Source organism: Chrysochloris asiatica, unplaced genomic scaffold (assembly GCF_000296735.1).
Source record: "Chrysochloris asiatica unplaced genomic scaffold, ChrAsi1.0 scaffold00026, whole genome shotgun sequence".
In the NCBI taxonomy this organism is placed as follows: Eukaryota; Metazoa; Chordata; class Mammalia; order Afrosoricida; family Chrysochloridae; genus Chrysochloris; species Chrysochloris asiatica.
In genome coordinates, this window is record NW_006408544.1 from 5,085,131 (window position 1) to 5,094,105 (window position 8,975).

Below are 8,975 nucleotides of genomic sequence, written 5' to 3' on the forward strand. Positions count from 1 at the left end.
CCCCTGGTCGTCAGCACACAGCCCCTCTCCCTCTCCACTCTGCCTTATAGGATCACTGTGAGTCCACCTTAGCCCTCAAATGGACTTCTTTGCTCTTCTTTAAAGTGTTGAAGAGCAAAGATGTCCATTTGAGGACTAGGGTGTGCCTGACCCTAGGTATTTTCAATAACCTCATATGCATGTAAGTTGGAAAGTGAATAAGGAAGACCATAGAAGAATTGATGCATTTGAGTTGTGGTGTTGGAGAAAAATATTAAAAGTACCATGGATTGCCAAAAGAACAAACCAATCTGTATTGGAAGAAGTACAGCCAGAATGCTCCTTGGAAGCTAGGATGATCAGATTTTGTCTCTCATACTTCAGACATATTATCAGGAGGGACCAGTCCCTGAAAAAGGATATGTTTGGTAAAGTGGAGGATTGGAGAAAAAGAGGAAGACCCCCAACGAAGTGGATTTGTACAGTGGCATCAGCAATGAGCTGAAGTGTAGCAACGATTGTGAGATTGGCCCCAAACCAGGCAGTGTTTCATTCTATTGTGCATAGGGCTGCTATGAGTTGGTACCGACTCGATGGCACCTAACAATAACAACATGAATCTACTTAGTGGCAACTGGTAAGGCAGAATGGCATCAGGAATTAAAGGGAGGGGATGGATTTCTTCGATTATTATGGAAAGAGCTGGACTAAACAGTTAAGTGACCAATTGGATATGGGGGAAGTGGGAGAAATTAATGATGACGTCTAGATTCTTGGCTTCTGCACACAGTAAAGGGTCAATTCAGGTGTGGAAATGATCAGTTTGAAATGCCCATGTGTCATCCAAGTGGAGGTGTCCAGGAAACAGTTGACTATGCCTGACTAACATTTCTCACAGAAGAAATCTAAACTGGAGATTGAAAGAGGTTTGGGCAAGGAAGAATGAACCTGCAGAAATAATTGAGATGAAGTGTGAGGAGGGTACAAGTTCTAGTCCGGCTGACCTAGAGTTAGGTTTTGTGGGGAGACACTGAGGGTAAGTAGATAAGATAGGGAGAGAAAGCATAGGGTTTGTGAATGGAGAATGAAGATAGGTCAAGGACAGAGATAAAGGCAAAGAGTTCTGAAGGATGGATGTGAGGAAAGATGGAGCCAGATAGAGTCTGTAGGGAAGTAGTAGGAAGTAGAAGGGGCTCAATGAGAAGAAAGTGACAAATTGAAGTGCATGTACCTCTGGGCTGGAACCTGAAGAAACAGAAGCAGTGACTGCCTTGTTTTTGTTTTCTCCAAGGCCATCTGGGGACAGTGAGCCAGGCTGGCAGCCTATGCCTTAGAGGCAGGCTTCTTGATTTTAGAAGAAATATATCTTTCGATTAATTAAACAAAAACAAAAAAGACTCAGGGAATTTTATAAACATAATCTGTTGACTTCTTGGTTTTTAGTATCTCCTCTTGTTTGTTGCTAAGGACTTTGGCTTAATATAGAAACTGAGATTTCTGGAATTTTGTGATTTCAGTTTCCCTTATGAAAAAGAACCATTTAGCTGCTAAAGAAATGAATTATGGATAAGTCCACATTTATTAATCACCTCTGAAAATAGAAAGGAAATTAAAATCTAAGAGTCCACTCTGACTGAAGACAAAGTAGGTTTGTTACCCTTGCAGAAGACCTTGCCAAGGTAAGAAGGCCACAAACAAACCAATTTGGACCGAGGTTCCTAATCCAGATTTTAATTTCATGTGCTTTGAATTTTTTCATACCATTTTTTCTCCAAGGTAAAATAATGACTATTTGAATTGTCTGCCACTTACAGAGAGACTCCAATAAGCATGATGGCATCCGTATATTTTTCTCTGGCATTCTATGTGTGCTCCAGTTCTTATGATCAAGCTGGTGAAACTGACTTTTACTGCATGCTGCTGTATGCCATGATCAGTTGACTATAAATTAAATCCTCTTTTCCAAAAACCATTTTCCATTAGTGCTAATTTGTTTGCTTCTCATTTCCACTGATCATTAGAGTCTCTGGTTGTGAGCACCAAATTGGAAATAATTTCTTTGACATTTCAAAAAAATTTCTCCCCTTCTTGAATGCCATTTGGCTTCAGCTAAAGAACATTATGGTTTGCAGAGGAACAGTTCACTCCAATTACAATTTAACTGACCGTTCATGGCACTGAATCCTTGTCCTTAGTGTCCAAAGATGACACTGATGCTGACATTGCTATTTCCTATCATAGCTGTAAAATGCCTCACAGACTTTGCACTGGCTTTCCTGGATGGCGATTCAGCCACTCTGCACATTGCAGCTTTGGGAAGTTGGTAATTTTATGGACCTCCATATCATGGGCATTCAGATAGAACCTTCTAAACAGGGGCAGGCGGATCAATTCCTCATTCATTCATCCAGGGAGCATTTATTAAGCATCTATTTTGTGCCAGGCATTATGCCAAACCCTGGGAACACATATAGGAAAGATCAGCCCCTACCCTTGAGGAACACATACTCTAGTTGAGCGATGCAGTAAATTTTACAATGTAGTAGGGAAAATGTAGTTTAGATGGGACCACAGAGCAGAGATCCCCCTAATAGTCTCTGAGAACTTGCCAAAGGGCAAAAAGAAGGTTGACCAGTTCTGATGGCAGAGCAGCATTCAAAGGGAGAGGGACCTGAAAAGAACCTATGGAATTGGGAAATTGAAGTTTGTTGTAATGTGAAAGTGACTAGAAATGAGGTTAGCTTGTGGCCAAGTTTTAAAGGGCCTTATGTGCTACACTGAGTTGAGACTTTATCCTTTAGGCCAGAGGGAGGAATTGGAGGCTAAAAAAGCAAAGAAGTGTCCTGGAAGCTTGAGGGATAGGTAGTCAAGGAAAGGCTTTATTTTTGTATTTACTTGGATTGACAGAGATTGAGTATGTGTGTAAGACAAGTCAGAGAAGATAGATTGAAGCTAGAAGGGATAGAATCTAGTACTCATGGAATAGGAACCCTTGTTCTGTTTGAGGGGACAAAGGGAAGGCTAGGATAGTATGAGTAAGAATGGAAGGGAGATGGGGAATTGCACTTGGTGGATCATATTTTCTCTCTGAAGTAGGAAGCAAGGTCATCTGGATATCCTGCTTGATTCCTCCCCCTCTTTCATCTTCCACAACTATTCAATCACCAAATGCTGATGTTTCTACCTACATGGCATTTCTAGAATCTACTTCTTTCCATCCCTAATATCATCAGCATCTACAGTGTTACTAGAATGACCTAACTGGTACCTCACCCCTTGTCTTGCCCCTACCAATCCTCTTTCTACATATACTTCTAAAACAAAATCTCTTCTTGCCACTCTTGACTCCAAACTTTACAGTGTCCTCACATTACCCTCAGGAGTACCCGTAGAATGAGATATGTAAGATCTTTCGTTCTTTGTCTTCTATTTTTTTCAGCTTCATCTCTTGCCACTTACCTCATACTGTGCTCCAGCCATTGTGAACAATCTCAGCAGTGAAAAATAAGGAAGCTTTGTTGAGGATTTTCTACATCTTAGGTAGTTTATTTGCCCTTATAGGATATTATCTCATCACAAGTAAGAGAACTAAAGCCTAGTGAGAAAAGGTAATTGGCCTAAGGTCAACACAGCTGGGAGGTGAAGGTCACCCAGGTTCAGGTTCTGTGTTTATAACTACCAGACTGTACTGCTTCCCACTTGCAATTTTAAAAATATACCTTATATTCTTCTCACATCAAGGCTTTGCATACTTGATTCCTTCTGGAACAGGTTCCTCACTTTTTCACTTAGCCTTTCACCCTAGATGGCATCTCCTCTGGAAAGCCTTTCACACCAGCTGCCACACAACCAAGGCCCTCCCTCATACTCCAGAGTATCCTATGCTTCCCCCGGTGAAGCACTTACCACACTATTTGAGTTTAATAGTGTTCTTTGCCACCCCTAAACTGTACCCTTGAGGGCAAGGACTGTCTTTTTCACGTTTATCCCCAGGGTTCCACACAAGGCATGGGGTAGCTCAGTTTCTTGAATTTCCTATTTAGTAGAATTGCTGATAATGAAATTGGAAGTGGAGCAGATGGATTCCTAGTCATGTTTCAGTCTTATGAGGTAGCTTACTCAGGATGTACATACAGTGTGACAGGCACTGGTGAGTTGGATGGCGTAAACTTGCAAGGCAGCAGCCAGAGATGCTAGAAAACCATGAGCAGTTCCTATAGTGGAAAGATGTCAGGGGAGAAAGCCCTTTGAGTAGGAGGTGACAGTCTGTGATGTTAGTTGTTACAGCAAGGGAGCAAGTTTGTAAAGGGCTAAGATGCCCTTTTTGAGCTGGGCAATTAAAAGGTCATCAGAGACGTTGGTTAAAGTGATATAAGTGAAGTGGTGAACACAGAAACTTCATTGCAGGACAATGAGGAGAAAATGGTCAGTGGGGAATGGAATGTGGACTGTTTGCAAGAAGTTTTGTTGTAAAATGGTACATCCATATGGAAAACAGTTTGGAAGGTCCTCAGAAAATTAAATGTAAAACTACCATATTGTTAAATGCCATCAAGTTGGTTCTGACTCATAATGACCCAGCATAAGGTTTCTGAGGAGCGGCTGATGAGCTTGAACCGCCAACCTTGCTGTTCTAACCAACCTTGCAGTTCATTGCATTAACCTGCAGCACCACATATGACCCAGCAATTCTACTCCGAGGTTTGGATATGTGTATACACCTGTATATCCAAGAGACTTGAGTGCTTATAAACTCATGCAAACCAACATTCATTGCAGCACTATTCACAATAGTGAAAAGGTAGAAACAACCTTAATGAACATCAACATACGTGGCTAAATATGTAGTACATACATACAATGGAATATTACTCAGCCGTAATTGTACTTCTGAGAAATCTGTACCTGGACCAAGAAGCAGTTGTTCGAACAGAGCATGGGAACACTGAATGTTTTAAAATTGGGAAAGGTGTGCGACAAGGTTGTGTTCTTTCACCATACTTATTCAACCTGTATGCTGAGCAAATAATACGAGAGGCTGGGTTCTATGAAGAAAAATGTAGCATCAGAATTGGAGGAAGACTCATTAACAACCTGCGATATGCAGATGATACAACCTTGCTTGCTGAAAGTGAAGAGGACTTGAAACATTTACTGATGAAGATCAAAGAACACAGCCTCTCAATGTCAAGAAAACAAAAATCCTCACCACTGGACCAATAAACAACATTCTTATCAGTGGAGAAAAGATTGAAATTGTCAAGGACTTCGTTCTTCTTGGATCAACTGTCAACATTCGCAGAAGCAGCAGTCAAGAGATCAGACGACGTATTGCTTTGGGCAAATCTTCTGCACAGGAACTTTTTAAAGTGTTGAAGAGCAAAAATGTCACCTTGAGGACTAACGTGCGCCTGACCCAAGCCCTGGTATTTTCAGTAACCTCATATGGATGCAAAAGCTAGACAGTGAATAAGGAAGATCATAGAAGAATTAATGCCTTTGAATTGTGGTGTTGGAGGAGAATACTAAAAGTGCCATGGACTGCCAAAAGAACCAATAGGTCTGTTTTGGAAGAAGTGCAGCCAGAGTGCTCCTTGGAGGCCAAGATGGCTAAGCTTCGTCTCTCATACTTTGAACATATTGTCAGGAGGGAACAGTCGCTGGAGAAGGATGTCATGTTTGGTAAGATGAAGGGTCAGAGAAAAAGAGGAAGATCCCCAACGAGATGGATCAGCCAAGTGGCATCATTGATGGCGTCAAGTGTGGCGGCGGTAGTGAGGTTGGCCCAGGATCGTACATTGTTTCGTTCTGCTGTGCATGGGGTCACTATGAGTCGGTTCCAACTCGATGGCACCTGACAACAACAACAACAACAAAGAGGAATTAAGTCCTACAACATGGATGAACCTTGAAATCACCACACTGAATGAAATCAGTCACAAAAGGACAAATATTGTACTATCTCATTTATTTGAAATACCTGTTCTTAGGTGCCGTCAAGTCAGTTCTGACCCACAGCAACAACATTATATGTACAACAGAACAAAACACTGCTTAGTCCTGCACTGTTCTCACAATTGCTTGAGCCCACTGTAACTGGCACTGTGCCAATCCATCTTATTGGGGGTCTGCCTCTTCTTCACTCTCCCTTCAATTTACCAAGCATGATGTTCTTCTCCAGGGACTGGTCCATCCTGATAACATGTCCAAAGTAGGAGAGATCAAGTCTGGCCATCCTGGCTTCTAAGGAGCATTTTGGCTGTACTTCTTCCAACACAGATTTGTTTGTTCTGACAGTCCATGGTACCTTTAATATTCTCCCAACACCGTGGCTCAAATGCATCAATTCTTGTATGCTCTTCCGTATTCACTGTCCAGCTTTCACATGTAGTATATAAGGCTATTGAAAATACCATGGTTTGGGTCAGGTGCACTTTAGTCCTCAAACTGACATCTTTGCTTTTGAATACTTTAGAGAGGTCTTGAAATACCTAGACCAGACAAATGTATAGAGACCAAAGTTTTATTAATGGTTACCAGGGGTGGGAGAGAGAAGGAAAAGGAGTCAATTTAGGAAGCTATTTCTGTTCATAGTGATGGCAAATTTGGCAGTGACTGTTGGTGATGGTTGTACAACATTATTAATGTAATTGATGTCATTAAATTGTACATGTGAAAATGAATTGGCAAACGTGCTGTATATACTCTTACAATAATTTTCTAAGAGGATGAAGCTTAACCAGAAGGTAAAAGAAAGGACTTCTCCATTTTGATATTTTGCTGGAAGTGGCCAGTTTGTTTCTCTTAGAGAAGCTTGACCCACCTGTCATGCGACTCCTAAGGAACTGCTGTTTTAAGCGGCTCACCAGCAGTTGAACTGCCTGTAGTCTTATTGGGAATATGGAAAAGGAAGAAAGCCACAGGACTGCTTATTCAGTCTTGGGAAGATCTGGATGATTCTGCATAAGCAAAAATTACTTGAAATTTATATATAGACACCTTTCTATCAGTCCATCTTAAGTGCCCAAATGATATATGATAGTCCTCCAAAGAAGGGGTGCAATGTTCTGGTTTCACAATAGATTTTCTACTCATTTCATTTTGGAATCACAGATTCCAAATCTCTTTTGTATATAACCTTTATTTATTTATTTTTAAAATTACTTTGTTTCTTATTTAAATCCCTTGTATTAGTCAGTGATTCATGTTCAGCATTATTTCAACCTTTTGCCATTGCAGAAAGAGAAATATTTATTTGTGTTTTAAATAAAACTGGTATAGGAAAGTCTTGAGGAAAAAAAGCTATGATGTAGAGTTGAGGCAGAGTTGCTTTATTTTCCTTTTTTTTTTTTAAGATAATAAGTTAATAAGAAAAATATGTAAATAAAAAGGAATAGTTGAGAATACAGGAGAGGAGAAAATAGTATAGGAGGGAGTCAGAGCCTTAAAGAGGCAGTATGGATGGATGCAGAATTCAAGTAGAGGGGCTAGAGGAAGCAAAGGGAAGGATGGGTGTGAATGGAGGTATGAAGAATTAAGAGGAATGTGAGAGCATTCTTACCAAATGGCCTATAACTTTCTGGAGAGATGATCTAAGATCAGATGGAAGAGATGAGAGAGAAAGGAGCTTGGATTTGCAGACTTCACAAGTAGAATGGTTCTGGCTATTCACAAGGGTTAGGATGTGGATCATGAATGTGAATGTTGGGTTGGTTGAAGGTGAAGGTTGAAGGTCATTGGAATCTAGATTTTGTGCTTTTATGTGCTCCCCCACAGAATCTTGAATGTACCCCACCACCACCGCTGCCCATTAGAGCCCTTTTCACTCTTCATTATAATCATCACCAGGTTCGTGTCTCCCTGCCCCACCAGTCTGTAAGCACAGATTATGTCTGTCATGTTAGCCAATGCCAATACCTGGCTCAAGCAGGCACTCAGACAATCTGTTTAATTAATGTATGAAGGTAAGGAAATGAAAGCGCTGTGAATACAGTGTATCAGATATCAATTTAAACAACATTTACTGTGCACCGTCATGTGCCAGGCAGCACACTAGCCACCCAAATTACAGAGAGCAGGCTTGGCAGTGGTCAGTGTTGAAATTGCCTAGTGGCTCTTGGATGAACAGGAAGACTTATGTGCCAAAGTCTTATGTTGACATGAGGGCGTGGCAAATAAATCAGCACTGAGGAGAGGTAGAGTGGGAAGGCAGAAGGCCTGACTTCAGAGGAGAAGAAATAGTTTGTAAACAGTAGTGGTTTGTGAATGGCTTGTGAAGTATGGCAAACGGATATGGTGTCCTCCTCTTTCCCTCTGGAAACAGTGCATGGTAGGGTTAAGGGGTTGGTTTCAGTTATGCCAGAAGGTAGATGGAAGTTCTTTGGGCTAAGATGTTTGAAACTTCATCCTGAGGGTAATCAGGACCCATTGAAAGGTTTTAAGAAGGAAAATCTGTCAGTTTTGTATTTTAGAAAAATGTCTTGCATCACTGGGGAGATCAGGATGGGTAAACCTGAAGGCCAATTAGGAAGTTGTTGCAGTAACCCAGGTCAGATTACCCAGCAAGCAAGGTAAGCACATGGTGATTTGTGTTGATTTACTAATCTGCAGATTAATATGTAAACACAAGTCAGCCCATGTTTACCTTGTGTACTGGATAATCCAACATTAGCAGTTATCTCTGTAAGAGATGAGAATGTGAAGAAAGATCCTGGCAGTGGAGATGAAGACAGATTGATTTGAACTCAGGAGGTAGAGCTGGCAGAACCTGGCAATAGTTCAGATAAGGGGGAGGAATAAGTCAAAGACAGCTCTTGAGTGACTGGAAGGGTAGTAGTCCATCCCCTGCAACAGGATGGATAAGGAAGGAGCAGGTGTGGGGGAGTTGAGGAACTCAGTTTGGGACTTACTGATTTGAAGTGCCTGTGAAGCATACCAACAAAGTCCGCTAGTCATTTACATGCAGGGATCTGGACCTCAGGAGGACAGCCCAGACT